Raw genomic sequence first — 18,769 nt, forward strand, 5'->3', positions numbered from 1 at the left:
TTCATCATGAATGGGATATGTACAAACAATTCACCTTTGATACTTGCTGGCAAGTGTATCAGCTTGCTCCAGCTTGCAAAGGGAAGAGGGGGAGGATGAGGCCAGGTTCCTAACATTGCCCTGCCAACATGTAACCTCACGTGCTTATTTATGGAGCTGCTGGCTAACTAGACACTAATTTCTGTTCTCAGAATTGGCCCATCATGGCCCACAGAAATCCTGATACTGACACTGAGATGTTAATTGAGTGCTAATTAATGTGTTTACATTATTAAAAAACTACCACCAGCTTGAGAACACAAGCTTTTACCTTCTTGACAGGAGCGCAGAAAACTGTGAAACACAACAGTTGTGTGCTTTCCAAGTGGGCTAAGGCTCTAGTGGTCACACCTGTGTAATAATTAGAGTTCACATTTATCCAGGACTAATTACGGCGCTGACCATTGTTCAGTTATATACGTGATCTCAGTTGCTTGGAATAGCCCTGACATAGGACAGCTTTGCAAGTCATGGAGCTGAAGTGCAGTCAGTGGCTGGAGGCCTTGAGAATACAAACACAGTTCCAGCCTGCCTCTCCTAGTCCTCACACTGGCCAGCATTCCTCACTGTTTGTGTTGCACTTTGCAAAATGAGACAGTTTGTTGTTGGTTGTCTTTATGAGAAACTGAACCTTTCTAGGCAAAAGTATCGAGAATAGGTCTGCCCCAGTAACCGGCGGGAAGCACCGTGAGAGTTCTGAAGAACCCTTTTCAGAGGACAGGACCTGGAGTGACGCTGAGGACCCCAGTGTTTGGAATATTTGTGTCCTCCCACCCCTGCTTCCCAACAGCGGGGCTAAAGGGTAGGATCTAAGGACAAGATAATAAAGAAGTGGGAGGTGGCCCATAACAATACTAATAATTTTCAGTTTTTGTTCTCGGCTTTTAAAACACACATTCCCAAATTGTCTGTGTGTTTGTGTGCATTTGTATTGTCTACACAGATATCCGTAAGTACAGGGATAGCCGTCACTTATCATGAGATGTGACTTGAAGGAATGCTCGCCTTCTTTCCAGTGAGCCCTTCCCTCTGGTCTCTTGTATCATAGCTCATGCCCCTAGTCAGGGGGACAGTGTGCTTTATGCAACAGGAGGGAGGAGCAACCGCTGTGGAAACCAAGCAGAAACAAGCTGCAGGGGTGACGAGAACACCGATGTGTCATGAACAGGCGTGTGATCACACTTAGCTTCCAGTTTCAATAATCAATAGACTCCCGCTGTCCAAAACACAGCAGGATCGGACCAGTTTTGCGTTGTTATGACATTAGTGGTGATTCTTGCCCGACTATTCCAAGGTGTAAGAAAGGTGGACATCCGAACTCTTCACATAATGGTAACGTGTCCATAGATAGACTTACACTCCCGTCTGAGGCGAGAGTGTTCTGAGAGACGTGGATAGCACCTCATGATGGGGCAAACCTCCACACCGTGCATGTTACTGGGAATGGAAAGGCTTACCTCATGCATCTCTACTTCCTTGTTTTACACTGAAGTCTTTAGTTTATGAGACAGCATCCACGGAACAGTGACATTATTGTTGTATGTGTGCTGGGTGGTGGTGTTAGCAGTGCCCTGTGACAGGACTGGTACAGCAAGCTTCTCAGAATTGGAAATGTTCACACCAGTTCACACCAATCTGACCTCACTTCGCTTCAGTACGCTCCTCCCAAGTAGCGGTGAGTTTGTCCTAAGCCTGAGGTCAGCACCTGGGCGCCCCAGGCTCACTCTGGCCTGCGATGGTCTAAGTAGCGGCCGTCGTTTTACTAGAAGACTGCGCACTGTGCACATACTTTCTCAGTTGCTTTTGCACTACTATCACAGACGTGAACAGAAATTGCATAGTCTAGTGACAGAGTCCATCACCAAGCCTAAAATCTTTACCATCCGCTCACTTGAAAAAACAAATTGACCAACTCTCATCTTAAGCCACTTGTTCTTAGCTACTTAACTTTAGTGTTTGTTTATATGGATGGTGGTTACATGTTGGCAGGTATTGTGAGACTGACAGGCTTATATATGAGTCTCATGCTTGCTCATTTAATAGATGATAGGTATGGAACAAAAGAGATCCTCAGATTGGTTTAGGAATACAGTGTGACAATCCCTGTTGTCTATGTATGAAATGGCATAATTTCACAGGCCAGGCTTTTACATACCCTCTCATGAGATACCTAGATGAAACAGACTAAATTCTTTAATAAAATATCACAGAGCATAGAACCAAAGAGCCAGAGTCATCTCATTTGACAAAGCAAATCATGAAATTCTTCAGGTTTTCTTTGTTTTCATTAATGTGACTGAGAACTGTGGAAATCAATTGAAAGCATGGTCACAGTGGAGAAGGCAGGTGGGAGGAACAAAGAAATATAAGGCCCCCACCTACAAGAAATGTTGAAATTGGAGTTGGGGTGCTGAAGCCACAGTCTGTAGGTCCTGGAGCATCAAGAGCTGAGAGCAAGGCCATGGCTAACCACCTGAAGTCTATTGCCAGGACTGTTGTGCTTCCAGAGAGGAATGTGAAGGTGCATACAGGACCCTGAACAGAGTCCTCACTACTGAGGCTTACTGAAGCCATAAAGCGATGGCGCTTCTATGAGAAGCCCTGCCGCCACGAGCGGGAGAGCTGTGAAACATGCCATGGATCTACCACATGGAAATGGCTCCAAAGATTAACTTTGTGATGCCAAAGAACCGGGCAGACCCATGGCAGGGCTGCTAAGCCTGTGGACAGAAGGCCCACCTTAGCTCTGTGTCCAACTCTTCTTATCCAACCCCAATCTCTGTTAACGTTCTTTACAATAAACTCAATCTCTCTCACAGGCGCACAGGAAATGTTGACATTTACTGTTAGAGTTACATCATTTTCACAACTGTTGCAGACTTTAGAAGATTGAATCTGTAGCCATTGTGAAAGGTATTGCTTCAGCATTTTTCTGTGCCATAAAACAAATAGGTTAAGCTTTATAGATGTCATCGGTCCATTGGTGAGAGAGAAAATTGATAGGCTGCCGCTCCCGCATTGAGGGGTGTAGCTCGGTAGTGGACACTCCATTTAAGGGTATGCTTAAGACCATGGGCCTTATTTTACAGCAGGGGTCGGGGAGGAGAGGGGGGTGAGGGGGGGGGAAGAAGAGGCGGAAGGAGAGGGAAGGAGGAGGACCAGGGAAGGAGGAGGGAGAATATTTTGCAATTTAAAGGCTTGTTTTTCAGTAAAGTCAAGGAAATTTGCATACAATCTGAGGTGAAGGATCGTATACCATAGGGTTAAGGATCACACATTTGATGAGTGGCTTTATTAATGGGTTTTTAAATATGCAAAAGAAAAATTCAAAACTCGAGAATTTTGTTGAATTCTGATGTGGTGTAGAAAACTGTTGTTTCTTAAAGTTATCTGTATTAAATTACAACCTGAAAGAAATTCTAAAATTTGGTAACAGATATTCTCATTCAGAGTCTTTGGTGGAAGCCACTCTCTAGTGAGCGTAAATCAGGTGGTGGTGGATTGTGGATGTTCGTCTAGGAACAGCAAAGCTGCCTGTCATTGTGTTCTTTGTGTGGACAGTGCAGCCAGGGCTATTGACAGCTGTGACAGTTGAGCCCTGAGAAGACAAGGACAGAAAACAGCCGGTAACAAGCCCGTGCTCACTCCAGACAGCGCGTGGGAACACTCAGCAGGGCTAGACGGCCGTGTCTGAGCTACACATACAGTTTCGTCATCTCAGTGGCTTGGGAATTTAATCCCCGCTTTTATACCTCGAATCCCCAGAGGAATTGCAGGAGGTTGGGGAGTAGTGTCTGTGGGCGCAGTGATCATCATCAGCTTAAGAAGCCTCATACAAGCCATGTTCTGACTCCACAGTGACAGCAGTGTGGGAAGCAGGAAACTGGAGCTTTGTGCTTCTGTTTTCCCATTTCTGTTTGCTCGGGAGGTTGTTATTTTGAACCATTCAGGTGTGAATTCCAGCCCTTATTTTCTCTGGTCACTGTGTGTGAACCTGAAAAGTCAAGAAACTTCTCTAAGCTTCCCTCCTTTTCTGGAAGTCTCAGCATCCCATTTTGTTCAGGATTACCCTCTGGTGCCCGTGGGAATGCATATGGTCCCCTTTCCCACTCAGAGCACCCTTGTAGGGCTGGAGAGATGACTTAGCAGGTAAAATGTTGAAGTCTGGATCCCTAGAACCCACATGAAAGCCAGAGAAGGTGTTGGCACATGTAATTCCAACGCTCTGGAGGCAGGGACAAAGGTTCCTGGGCAGGATGGCTGCCTAACTTCCCAGAATCAACGGTGAGCTCCAGGTTCACCAAGAGCCCCTGCCTCAGTACAGTAGAGAACGGCTGAGGGAGACACCTGACATCGAAGTCAGGTGTACACAACACACAGGCACACATGCATATGCCTCTGCACAAACACATGTGAACATACATACGAAATAGACGCATGTAAGAGCTAGTGTCCTAGAACTGGCAGCACATGGGCATTCTGTTGACTGGAGGTAGTACCTCCATCCTCCTCAGGTTGCAGTGATGAAATTAAATAGCATAAAAATGAGGAACACAACTATGCTTACATTTCCTGGTGTTCATGGCTCTGCTACTGAAATAATGTGGGCGTAATTTTATTCTATTATTACCTCACTAAACATTTTTGATAGGTGAATTTAAGTTAATACCAAATGACCTGGTTCTGGGATTATTATACATACTAATTAAATGTTTGTGATTTAAGTATTCAAACTTTTTAGACTGTGGACATAATTTGTCCCCAACAGTAAGATGATTCAGTTTAGAATCCTACAAAACAAGTGAATCTTATACACACAATTTTAACTATTTAGTCTAGAAGTCTAACTGTCAGCCACACATCTTGGTTTCATCATCTTTTATTAGATTTCTGACCTATATTCAAAGGCAAGAAATTACTAATTCATGAATTCTATATTACCATATGCCATGCTTTTGACAAGACTTTCCAGTGCATTTCCTTCTCTCGGGCTGTCTCTTTTCTGCTGACACAGTGAACGTGCTCTGGAGGAACACACACCTCTGTCCCTGCAGCTGCTGGTGCTGCACATGGCCAGGGCATCGCTGTACTCGTAGGTTACTGACATGCTGCATGACAGCTATAGACCTTTGATTCATTCCATGTTCACCCATTAACTGCACATTTTCCCGTCTGCCTCCAAGAGCCTTTTAAAATGAGCTGTACTTCTCCCAGTGAGGAATCCCAGAGCTCCGTGGTGAGTTACAGAGACATGAAGGATGAAGTGGGAAGCAGTGAGCTTTGAGATTTGGTGGTGGCAATCCAGGTAGAATGCCTCAAGGGGGCTGTTTCTCTTTCTTCTACCTCTGCCCTTCCATAGGCCCCATTCTGGTGTCTCAGACTAGCAATAGCTCCAGACAGATCCAGGCATGGAATGAGAAGCAAGACACATCCCTTCAGGAGCCTGCTGGGTTTTTGTTGTTGTTGTTTTTTCTCTCTCAAATACCTCTTTGTCATGTGTAACCTTCTCTTAATCTTTGAAAATGAGGTCTCTCGGTTCCCTAAGAACATATGCATTCAGTTTTTTAATGTGATCTAGGAACAGGGAAATGAAGCTTCCTCCCCCACGCTGGGTTATGTGTCTGGGCAGGTTGGAAAGATTGGAATGGGACCTGGTACTGCTGGGGACAGTGTGGTTTAGTGGGCATCACTGTGCCCACTTCTGTTCTAACTTGATTTTTTTTGATGATTGCCCCCACAGAGTGACTATCCAACCCAGAATGGAATGTTAAATTTCTGTCAGTTCTCAAGTGTGCATGGGGATTGTTGCTGGGTTTTGCCATATGGCGTGACTGCAGAAAGACCTCTAGAATCATGCCGGCACGCCAGCCAAGTAGATGACACTTACAAACCTACCTAGGCTAGAGTTCCACTGGCTGAATCAAACACATTGGCCAGTAGATGGGCTTTGGGTTGTTTCTGGTTGGAGCTGTCATCTACACTGCTGATTATTTGTATGCAAGTTATTGTCTGAACATCTGTTTTCATTTCTTTCGGATTCACATTTAGGAGTTGCTGAGTCATATGGCAGTTCTCTGATGAGTCATTTGACGAACTGGCAGAATGTTTTCCACAATGTCTGCGCCCTTTTACATCCCTGCCAGTGATGTACAACAATCCCAATGTCTACATTTTGCGTATTTGTCTCTTGGTTGTTGCAGCCATCCCGACAGGTGTGCTGTGTCTCACAGTGGCTTTGATGCATGTTTCTCTTAATTCTCCAAGAGTGTTGAATACCTTTAGTACTCATTAATGTTTGCTTCTCTTCTTTGGAGCAATGCTTCGTTGAATTGTGTGTTTGCTTTTAAATTGGACTCCTATTTATGCAGAATTGTTAAGGATTCTGGGTATGATCTGAGTATAAGGCCTTTGTCAGCTATGTGTTATGCAAATGTTTCTTCCCACCAAATGGGCTATCTTTTCACTTTTCTTGATGATATCTTTAGAAGCACAAATGTTACTAAGTCTTAAATATTGCCCAAATTGAACATACCTAGTTTTTGCATTGCTTACACTTTGGGTGTCAAATATGAGAGAGCACTGGTAATCCAAGGTCATGGGCTTGCTCACGGGCTTTTCCTTTTAGAGTTTAGAGTTGTAGTACATTTGGAACTTTATCCAATGAGTTAATTTTCATATAAATTTTTATTTAATGCTGAATTGTCTGCATTGCCCAATTGTGTTATCTCTAAATTATTTCTGGCGTTTTAGTCCCCTGAAATTAGATGAAAAGTTTGAAGGAAAACCTTTCACATGCCTGTCTTGTTCACTGGAGGGCGGAGGACCCTCTTTGACAACATAGCTATTCAGTTCAATTTTTAAGCTCTATCGTGAGCTGAAGAATACATATTTTCTCTTCTGCAGTAGCAAGTGCAGCATGCTTCTGAACGCTCTTGCTCTCTTAACCTGAACAGTTGGTCTCTGTTCTAGAACAATCTCTTCCTTTTCTGAGGACACTTGTTTGGGACCTTTCATTGAAAGCATCTCTCTTCCCATCAGCTTCTTGTCTAACAATGAACAAAGCCACCGGGCAGAGGGCTAAAGCTGCGGACATGCAGGTGACCTGGAAACCCCAGTGCTGTCTTCTCTGTCAAGGCTGGAAATGAACATCCTTTCTGAAGCTGAGTTTCCGTAGCTTCCCAGGCTGTTCTTCTCCAGCGATTTGACAAGCAGACTTTTAAGAAAGTAACCTATGGGCTTTTCTTATTCTTTGCTATGCTTAGTTCAACATTCAGTGTGCCACTCTGGGTACACAGCACAACTTTCATTTATGGATCTCAGGATCAGTTTAAGTGTGCTCTGTGTCTCAGAAGAGTTCCTTCCTGGCTGAACCCCAGCATGGTGAGTGAAAAGCCAAGATTGAAGTCTTCCGTTGAAGTCACGTGCAGGTTCCTGTTGGCGCCTTATATTCTTTGGATATATATGCCTTTCAGGTATTTGAAATTTGTTTTGGCCTAAACAATAGAGTTGTATACTTTGTTGCACTAAATACAGAAATTGAGAATTATTAGCTACGTTTGTATTCAGAGTGCTATAAAGGACAATAGACATTAATGACCATAAATCTATATAGTTTACTTAGCAGTGTTAAAAACAACATTTTCAATGTAAGTTTTATTTTTACAAGGTCGGTAATAGTATTTATAACAGTTCGATAATTTAGTCTTGGCAAAGCTGCTCTCAGCACTTCAGAGAGACTTCAGCGAAAAGAAAAGACATTTTGCATCTTGGATGTGACGGAAGCCACTTTCACAGCCGGACTTAGATTCTGTGAACTGCTTCAAGTGCTTGCTGTGCTTGCTGGTGACCTTCCCAGGGACTCCATCAGCTGCACCAGGGACAGGAAGTTTGCTATATTTTGGAATGCAAGCAGAAATATCAGCACATTGTTTCTGCAGATGACTTTACCAGTACTCTTCTCTCTGTGAAGGATGGAGGGGATGGGCTGTGTGGGGGGAGATTGCTGAGTGGATTGGCTTGTGTCCGAAGAAGGAGCCCTTTTATACCGGGCACTGAGGACCGAAGCGAAGCGGGAATAAAACCAGAGCAGGCCGGCTTTTGTTTCTGGACACAAGGGAAGGCTTCTGTGTGTTTGAAAGCTGTTGTGTCTGGGTGAGCAGACATTCAGCAGAGAGCACAGCCAGGGAGGAAGCTCCAGTGAGAGCGAGAGGCCATGAGCAGCTTGACTGGGCTGCTGCATTCATCTTTGCCAAACGCTGTCTTCCCCACTGTCGGCTGCGAGGACTGCCTCACGTTTATTGAGTTCCGTCCATCAAGCAAGGTGCTTTCTTAAATAGACTTGGGATTATCTTCCTTTCACTGAGGTGATTGTTGGATTAACTGACAATCCACACACAACCCAGATTCTCTAGAGAATGGCAGAAAAACAATTTGAAGCCAGATTAGATGCCGTTTTCCACGTCTTTCCACGCATATTCTCTAGGCCCCTCTCTTGAGAATCTCTCAGAAGTCTGAATTAGTTACTGGAACACCACACTACCTGGACGAGTGACCTAATGGAGTCAGGGTATCACAGAACCCAGTATGACGAGTAGATTATAAATACCCTGTTTAGTTCATGGGAGATGAGCCCTTGTGACAGGGAAGGTATGGTGGCTGCAATGGACTAATCTGTGATGCCAAGCAGGAAAAAAGACAGAACCAGAAATAGGACTATGCTATGGCCCTTAAGGCTTATTGCTAATGGCCAGCAGCTGCCTGCTAGGTCTGTGTTCTGAGGTTCCATTCCACAAGTTTCCTAAACAGTGCCTCCAGCTAGGCACCAAGGGCTCAGAGACCTGGGAACAATGCACACTGAAACCATTATAAGGTCTTTTTGTCTTTGAAAGAAAACACATGAACTGTGTAGCCCTGCTGGTTTCTATGTTTTAGAGATACACACTGCTGGTTTTCAAGTGACGTTCTGAATTTATTATTATCTTATTATTTTTTATTAAGTCTTATTTAAGAAAGCACTAATGGCCGGGCAGTGGGGGCTCATACCTTTAATCCCAGCACTCAGGAAGCAGAGGCAGGTGGATCTCTGTGAGTTCAAGGCCAGCCTGGTCTACAAAGCACTGATGGTAAGAAATTTTATATGTATGTACCCTAACAGCGTGCCTCTCACCTAAAATTCTACTCTATGCTAGTCTCTATGAGTCGTTTCACACAAACGTTTGGACCCATGCCAGTAAGAATCTGTATTAAAATAAGGCGTCTCTAAGTATTGCTCTTCTTCTCAGCTGTAGATGCTCTCATGATTCCCCACTGCCATCGAGAGCACTGCTGATAAAGCATTTCTTAGGAATGGTGATGTTGCCTCCACAACTTTCTTCCCAGCTACTGATATCTCTCACAGTGGGCATCATATCCAACAAAGACACATACAACTGCCATCTGGCCAGCAGTGATTATAACATGCATTCCAACTTGAGAGATTCACTCCAGAATCAAAACTTCATAATGTACTATTAAGAGAAGAAATGAAATCCAAATCCCAGCTTTCTTAATGTCACTTTTAATAGGGCTTGCCAGTATGCTTCTGGAACGTGCGCGTACTCATCATTGGTAATGATAATGGCGTACAGTGTGACCATCACAGTGTTAAGCAGAGCTTCTTGGTTAAGTCTCTCATGAGAACTCGAACTAGGGAACATCAACAGCTGTGGGAGCTGAAGTCACAATACTGTGATGGAGAGAGATGCCCAAAGCTCTTAGAGTCACGCAGAAGCCTTGTGAGAAGTAAGGTACTTAACTTCTCAGTACTTCAAAAGGTAAATATGGTAGTTTTCACCTCGGGGATGCTTAAACTTCATAGATGATAACCATAGAGCCTTTAAGCTGCTGCTTCATATGCTGGTAAGTGCTCAACCAGTTAGTAAACAAACAATGACTGGTCGCTTCAAGAAGTAGAGAACAAAGTATAAGTGGAGGAGGTTGGTCAGCAGAGAGGGAGCCCAGACTGAAGCTGTAGAAGAGGCCCTCTGCCCCAGGGACCACATTCAGATTAGCAGTGTTCTACTCTAGGGCTTCTTTGCCTACGGGAGGAGGCGAACCACAGGGAATCCACGTCCACAGGTCTCGGTCCTGGTAGGGAGTCTTTGTAGGAGAGTGGCCTCAGGTTGCCATCCTCTTGGAGGAGGAAGCTGCAGTTGCTGGTTTTTGTACACATTGCCGACATTCTCACAGTGACCAGAGGAAGGCTGCATCACTTCCAAGCCTGTCCCTCTCGCTTTGCCACTCCCATGGGTCTGAGGCTTTAGGTCCTTGGCGTGGCTGTACCCATGTCAACAATATACATTCTCTCAGGACTTACCCCACTTTTTATACATTCATTAAGGGCTTCCTCTGCTCCCCACAGGAGAATTTTCTAAGCTATAGTCTCCTTCCCTACTGGAACAGTCCAACCATGAAATCCCATGGGAGCATGAAAGGCAGAACTTATATTTGTTTATCTAGAACTTTCTCCATATACTCTGTCTGTGTGCCTGGTATTGGAGCTCGATGTTACCTGATGGTTGATAGCGACCACAGGACGGTAGTTGGCAGTGGGGTTGCTAAGGCTCCACCACCCAGTTCTGCCAATCAGCACCCTCTACTGCTTTACTCACAGTAACCTCCCTTTTAAAAAGTAGGCTTTTCCCTCGGCTCCTCTGTTCCTTTTGCAGATGAAGTATTCTATCTGCTTCCTCAATATCTTTTGGTCAAGAATGGAGTCAGAGCAAGCACAAATCTACAGATTGTATACCCTCTTGACCTCCCAGTTGGGGATATTTTATAGGATGAGAGAAACTTCCAGCAATTGCGTTACCAGAATTCAGTTGACCCCATAATAATGAGAAGTTTCTCCCTATACCACTGCCCGTTTGGGGCTTATCTGAGCACCAGTTGCATGTTTACCTGATGCCAGCCATGCCTAAAAACCACTCTTCTGATTCTTATGCAATTCTTGATTTTTGTGGGTAGTTTGTTTTCTTCATGTATTCACCTGAGAAAGAACTTTCTTCTCTAATTCTTCTTGTTAAATAGTAGAAGTGGTAATGACAAGGCCAAAAATGGGCTTTAGAGTACCAACTTTTCACATTCTCAGTTTGGTGGCTGTCATGTGGATGGGGAGCTAGAGTGAGGCTCTTACATCATCATACCTAATGGTATTTACCTGTGGACATGAGTAAAGGCAGAAGTTAAGGCCCAGCTTCTCTTTCCACCCTCAGATGTCCAGCCAAGCCTTGCAGCTTTGTCTAGAGGAAATGGCATCTCCAGATTGGCCACCTTGAGAGGACTAGTCCCTGTAAATGTGGATTGGCAATCACTGATACCTTGAAAGCAATCTTTAAGGATAGTAGAAATCTCACTTTGCAGATAAACTCAGAGTCAGCAGTAAGAAATTGTTCAAAGACAAAAGTAAAAGGTAAATTCCCTCGTAAACTTGTAGCTAGCAGAAGTTCCTGGGTTTCAGTGCTGGGATTGTAAGGGTGAAAGTTTAGTACCTTTTCTCCTGGACACTTCTCCATTGCAGCCTTTGGAACGACCAGACAGCTGTCATTCCCTCTAACCCAGTGCTCTTCTCCGCAGCCTCTGGGGTTGGAAGCTAGGAGAGGGGAAGGGTCAGTATGATAGTGGTTCAGCTTCCTCCTGGGCAGAGGCACCTTGCAGAGGAAGCTGTCTGTCATCTCAGGAGCCAGGCAGGCTGCCAGGGTGAGTGAGAGTGAGGCCTGTCGAAGGAAGCTTGTGGACCAAAGCCATAGTTGACAGGGATTCAAGACCACTGCATGCTGAGAGCATAGCCTCATAGCCTCAGGCCGGAGCAAATTGTCTGCCAGAGAGAGCCTACAGACTTCATTCGGTCCTGTATGCCTTTTCTTACTACCTACCTACCTACCTACCTACCTACCTACCTACCTACCTACCTATCTACCTACCTACCTATCTACCTACCTACCTACCCACCTACCTATCTACCTACCTACCTACCTACCTACCTACCTACCTACCTACCTACCCACCTACCTACCTACCTACCCACCTACCTACCCACCCACCTACCTACCCACCTACCTACCTACCCACCTACCTACCCACCTACCTACCTACCTACCCACCCACCTACCCACCTACCTACCTGCCTATCTACCCACCCGCCCACCCTTGCACCCACCCTTCTGCCCACCCACGCACCCACTCTACCCACCTATAATCCATCTGTATGTCCATCTGTCTGTCTATCTTATGAGTAGAAATGGCAGTAGAAAAATTGCTAGGTTTGGGTTATTTATTTTCAACTATTGGATGGATATTACTTGGTTCAGTCTAATTGCCTCCCCCCTTTTTGTCTTTTGGGATATTAATCTGTTTTGCTTTATTTTTTATTTATTTTTTGTTATGCATCTGGATATTTTACCTGCATCTATATCTGTGTACCACATTTATGACCTAGTGACCATGGAGGACAGAAGAGGGATCCCTCAGACCTAGCATTACCGATGGTTGTGAGCCATCTGCATCTGTATCTGAGTGAAGCCAGAGCCATCAACATTGCTTCGGGGTGAACTGGGATTGCCTCATTGAGGAGTGTGAATGGTATAGAGACCATGATCCAGAAGCTGGGATTGTAGGCACAAGCCACTACGCTTGAGTTTTGAAATTGTCTCTCAAAACACGTCTGCCCGTGGGTTGGGAAGGTGGCTGTGCTTTGAAGGTGCAGCTGACCAATCTGCTGGCCTGAGCTCGATCCCCAGAAATCCACAAGGTGGAAGAAGAGAAAAAAATGGCTCCTGAAAGTTATCGTCTGACCTCCACAGGTATGCATGCACCCCTGTGCAGGAGGCGCACACACTCATTCAGGTTTTGTCAGTCTCTGCCCTTTTGATATTTCCTAGCTATAGGTGCTATAGAACATACCATATATATATATATATAATAGCTATAGAATAAACGAGCTCATGCTTGCGCTGATCAGTTTTAAATCTGAAATGTCAAACCAGAATCGGACATTCTTCTTAAACTGTAATCCTACTTTTTGCTTTCATTTAAAACCCGCATTCAGGAGAAACTGGAGTGCGGGTAGGACCATGTTCTCAAGTACCTCTCAGAGGAAGTGGGTTAACTCATGGAAGCCCTCTGGCTGAGCTGCCGCACCCATTTATGTGTAAGAAAGAAGAGTTATCTTTGGCTGTAGCCATGCGCCTTGCACAGAGTTTTAAGTTCCAGCTATCAGTCTAAAGTTTCTTATCCCTTTTTCCTTTTCATTTTTCCCTCTAAAGTTAGGGGGTATTAGTTCTCCAACTTAATTCAAGCTGCCAAGATGTTAATTGCAATACATTACATTGTAATTACATTAAATACAAGTCATATAAGAATAAATCATCATCTGAACTATATTACAAGTTCCCAATTTTCCCAGTCCATGGACATGCTATGCCTCTTCTTTTTTTTTTTACTTCTTCCTAAAGTTTTGATATTTTCTACATGGTTTTCTCAGTGTATACTTAACTATCTTTTTTTTCCTTTTTTTGGATTTTTGAGACAGGGTTTCTCCGTAGCTTTTGGTTCCTGTCCTGGAATTAGCTCTTGTAGACCAGGCTGGCCTCGAACTCACAGAGATCCGCCTGCCTCTGCCTCCCGAGTGCTGGGATTAAAGGCATGCGCCACCACCGCCCGGCTTTAACTATCTTTTAAAGTATTATCAAAACTATTATTTTAAATTGTTCTCTGATTGTTAATTGCTAATAGATAGAAATTTGATTGACTTTTAAAATTATCTTGATATTCTTTAGCCTTTATTAATTTACTTACCAGTTCTTGGAAAGGTTTTTAATTTCATAAGATTTTCTATGTAGATATTCATACTCTCTGCAAATATGAACACTTTCTCCTTCTTTGACAATCTAAAATCTTCTTTTTGTCTTAACTGAAATGGTTAGAATTTCTAGTATTATGTTGAATAAGAATTATAAGGCTATCTATGCCTTATAATTTAATTACTCTTGGAAACTACATGGGTTCTGGGGTTGAAACTCAGGTTGCCAGACTGGTGGCAAGTGCCTTTCACCAGACTGTCTTGTAGGCCCCAGTTCCCTTGTCCTGGGTCTCAGTTTCCCAAGCTTCTTTCTCTAAGCAGAACTCCTTTAGTGTTTCCTCTGGAGCAGATCTACTGACCGACAGATTTTCTCTTAGTTATTCTTCATATTAAAATGCCTTGATTTCAACTCCATTTATCAAGGATGGTTTTGCTACTGTAAACTTTTCCGTGGACAAGTCTGTTTTTACAGTTTGAAAAATAGTCTCCTTCTCTCTGGCCTGTACAATTTCTAATGGGAAAATCATTTGAATCATGATTTTCCCGTAGGTAGCATGTCACCTTAATCAAGTTGTCCTCAGGTGTTACCCTGTGTGCAGTGTTTATGACTGTGGTATATCATTGCCTTGATTTCTTTAAGCCTGCTTTTTCTACTCAGAACTTGGAATCTCTCTGTTTGTATTGTTTACTGAATTGTAGCATTTTCAACCAGGGCTTAATTTTTTTTTTCCACGTCACTATTTCTCCTGCCCCCGGCTGTGATAACACAATGTCATATCTTTTACTATTTTCACACCTGGAGACTTACTTATTCATCATTTTTTCCTTCCATTTTTTTCCCTTGTGTTGTTTATATTAGAAATTTCTCGTTGGTTTATCTTTACATCTTCCTGCTTTTCCTTCTACATGGATCTGATCTGTATATGTTACACTGAAGACAATCTTGTCCTGGTCAGCAGACTGTACTTTTATTTAGTTTTTTAAATGTCTCGAAATTGCTTAGGGTGAGACCTATATATTCTCAGCCTGTAGATAAGCCCAGGATTGCATACGCTGGAACCAGCTCCCTGATCTCTGATTGCCCTTATGTTCCAGACTCCCTAGAATTCTCCTTTCTGATTTCAGGCCAAAAAGTTAAAGATTTTCAACTTCCTCTAATATACAGTTCCCACAATTGGCATCTGTCCACAGACAAGCAAGAGGACAGGATGGGAGTAAATGTAATCTGTCCAAAGGTCTTGGGACCAAAGTTTCCTCAGGCAGGAACGTGGTCAGCTCTTACCACCATCACACTGGCCTGCTCAAAGACCGGTGTGTTGCTCTGTCAAGTTCCTGCCTGCTGCTGCTCACTCTAGAGCGTCCTTGGGATGCTGCCTTCTGCATCTGTCCAGGCCTTATAACTAGGTGCAGCAGTACACACGCCAGTGTGCACTGTGTCTAATCCTCACTCCTGATGATGCTACAAAGGCCATGGCTCTTCTGAGCATCCCGGACAGACTGAGACAGCTTAGCTTTCAGGATATTTGCATATTCCATCAACCTTAGTTAACACAGAGTTCTGAACCTAGTACCCCTGTGAGGACAGATAACAATCAGAACACAGCATTTTTGTGTAAGTCTTTCTGGTTACCATTACATCATCATGTCAGAAACAATTCAAACAGTAACCAACATGAGCTCCTTCCATCCCCTTTGCTGTATTTGTGTAAGCCATTTTTTTGTAAGACAAAAATTTAAAGATTGGATTTCATATCTTTAGGACACCCCAAAATATCAGCATATCGGTTCTGCCTTTGAAACCATTTTCAAATGCAAAGTTGTACTTCAACATTAACCATTTCTTTTGCTTACCAACTCACACTTGGACCATGCTGAGCAGTAACTGTGTTCTGTTCTTTATGTTCTTGCTTGTGATCCCAGCCTTTAGTGCAGAGCCACCTCCCCTGTTTTCTGTTCTTATTGATGTTCTGGACTATTAGCATGTGACCAGCATTCTTGTTGTGACTGGTAGTTATGTCAGGAAATTTGTTGTGTTGATTTCTTGATAAGTAAAAAGGACTAACCTTTAAAAAAAAATCACACGACAGTGATTATGTTTCAAAATTCAAACGAAAACAGCAGAAACCAGATTGCTGCCATGTCATAGCCTTCGGTTTCATGTTATTGCATTGTCTCAGACAAAACCACGGTTCCCGTTTTTCTTTGTTTCCATTAATTAAGCTTGATTTGCAAAGAGTGCACGAGCATTTGCCTCTTTTTTGATTATTGTTGTCTGCTAACTTACAGGCACAAAGGAGGCCAGGAGCAGTTAGACTAAGAGAATGTCATTCTTCTGCACCAGGAAGGAATGAGCTGGAAAGAAAGGCCATTCATTAGAATAAAGTTCACCTCAGTTGGATCACTGCTTTTCACTGAGGAGTCAAGTGCCCTTGATCATTGTAGATTAAAATACTATCAAAGACCTAAGCCGGAAACATAGCCTATGAACTGAAACCATCTGATTTTCCTCACTTCCTATCCTCACAGCATGAATTCACTTTTAGAAGCCAAAATACCATGCTGTGGGGTTCAAAAATGTCATGGTAGCACCAGAATTCAGAATGGGCTGCATCCGTGCTTTGAAGTAAAGGTGGTTGCACTGGGGAAAGGACTTGTTTTGTTGGAAAGGGGTAGGCTTTGTTATTAATGACATTCTGAGAGATGGGCATCAGTGCCCAGAGTGCTGCAGTTATTTTATGAACTGTTTGCATTGGTCTTCGTGATATATAATCTCAAGGTATGGATCTTTGGCTCCACAATGATGAAAATTAGACTACCCCGGGAAATAAGAAGTACATTTCCAGTAGCAAGTGTGAAATGGTGTGTTCTCACTAAGTCGACTGTAAGTGTATGATCAAAGTCTGACGGTGAAACAGGCATTCCTCTTGTGTAGATGGACAGGGTGAAAGTGAGCTTGCACCACAGCTGGAGAGGCTAACTTGGCTAGCTTTCCTTCCTCCCTACCCCGTCACCAAGAACAGGAAGGTCATTGCCATCTTTGCCTTAGACTTGTTTCTACTTCATTCTTTCATTCATTTGTGTGCATGTTTTAGGAGGCATGTATCCCATGGTGCTCTTGTGGAGCTCAGAATAACCTGTGGGAGTTATTTCTCTCCTGTCATGTAGGTCCTAGAAATAGAGCCTTTATCCACCAAGTCATTACCCCAGTCCCCCATCTCCATTCTAAAATGTCATTTCTTGATAGGAAGAGGCAATATGAAAAGAAGCATAAAATATATTGTATTAAATGCTTTTTAAGACTTAAACTTTTGCTAGAGCCTGGCAAATTGTGCAAAGCAAACTTGAGCTGCTTCATCAAAAAGGGAAAATACAGGACCACCCAGGAATCCAAGGGCAAGGGATCACAAAGTCAGGTCCAGCCTTCGGCATTTCAACTGGATGTTATCATTTCTGAAACGTAGGTTTGAAGGAGAGAGAGAAGAAAATAATGTGTTAAGTAAATTTACAGTTCCGTGTTGACTGAATTCCTGTCTGTCTTTGGCTTCATGTGTCTAGTGGTCAGGCACATCTGCAAGGGATTGAGAAGACGGAGGGTGGTCAGATTTCTCATCTAGGTCACGTGTCCATCCCCGTGTTTTCAGCCGTATCTGGGAAGATGAGACGCCTCTGCTTCAGGTTGTGGCCACAGTGCTCCTCTGGCATGAGAAAAAATGCAAAAGTGAGTGGATTAAATGAGACCGAACTCTCTGAGAGCATTGATCCCATGTTCAAGTTCACTGTCTTATTATAATTGCAGCCATTCCTGATGTGCAGCCTTCTGGGGCCTTACAAAATCCATCAAACTCGCAAGTTCAGCTTTTTAAACATTTTCTCTCAGAAGCAGCCAAACTGTTTTAACAATCTCACCCAGGTGTTTGCACTGTGTCTCAGAGGTTGCATATGTTTTTAAAGAAACGGCCTCTTGTCCCAATATAACCCATACTCCCTGTTAGAACTCTATAATGCACACCTTTATATGTGGTCAGGATCTTGATACGATTATACTTAAGTTGCACTAGACTTCACCTTTCCTCATCGCTTCTTTGTATTGGAACTTTTTAGACCTAAAAGACTTTAACTTTCAATTTTAGAAAGTATAGCTTTAATATAGCCAAAAGTGATGTGGCATTTTTTTGAAAGGTCACATTTTTTATGGTTGGAAGGAAAATTGGAAATATTTATGAGCCATTTGAATTGTCTAAGTGAATTTAAGGCTAGCTTCTCTCTCCAGGTTTAGATGCTTAAATTTAAATGCAAAATATCACTTGTCTGCATATGTCTGATTTTAATCTTGGGGTGTGACAGAATGTAATCATGCAATCCTTTGTGCCCAGACTACAGCCACATTTCCACGTTTCAGAGCTGAGCTCTGGTTGTCTGTGCCAGTCAATGAAGAGGTGCTCTGGCTCTGTCTCCGGCTCGGTCACTCATTAGCAGGTGACTTTGGGCTAGTTATTTCACCTCTTGGAACTTGAGTTTCCCTCACATACTAACTTAAAAAGAGCTTATATAGCTGTAGACCTTTGAGAACAAGTTAGCCTCATTCCTGGAAGTAATTCCTGCACTACAGTGTTTAACGTATGTTTCTTACATAGCACAGCTTCTCCAGTGAGAAGCCCCACCTTGCTTAATCTGCAGTGTCTTCTGAGGCCTCCCAGTGCAACTTTATATGACTCTCCTATCTCAGTGCTCCCAGAAGCTACAGGGCACATTGGGACAATGAGAATAATAACAAATTTAGGAGTCTACAGATAAAATTGGTGGCAGGTTCATTAGCAACTCAAGTAATAAACTGGTTGGGTATATGAGACTATGAACACTCTAAGTAGAATTAAAAAGATAATTGCTATAGAA

General features: G+C 43.3%; 1 protein-coding gene and 1 pseudogene across 2 annotated transcripts in view; both read left to right on the plus strand.

Annotated features, from left to right (window-relative positions):
* Garem1 (GRB2 associated regulator of MAPK1 subtype 1) overlaps positions 1 to 18,769 on the plus strand; it is a 180,199-nt gene that overhangs the window by 20,074 nt on the left and 141,356 nt on the right. The window lies entirely within an intron of this gene.
* LOC142848690 (small ribosomal subunit protein bS21m pseudogene) lies at positions 2,501 to 2,757 on the plus strand (annotated as a pseudogene).

The sequence above is a fragment of the Microtus pennsylvanicus genome, chromosome 4 (genome assembly GCF_037038515.1).
Source record: "Microtus pennsylvanicus isolate mMicPen1 chromosome 4, mMicPen1.hap1, whole genome shotgun sequence".
NCBI classification, from domain to species: Eukaryota; Metazoa; Chordata; class Mammalia; order Rodentia; family Cricetidae; genus Microtus; species Microtus pennsylvanicus.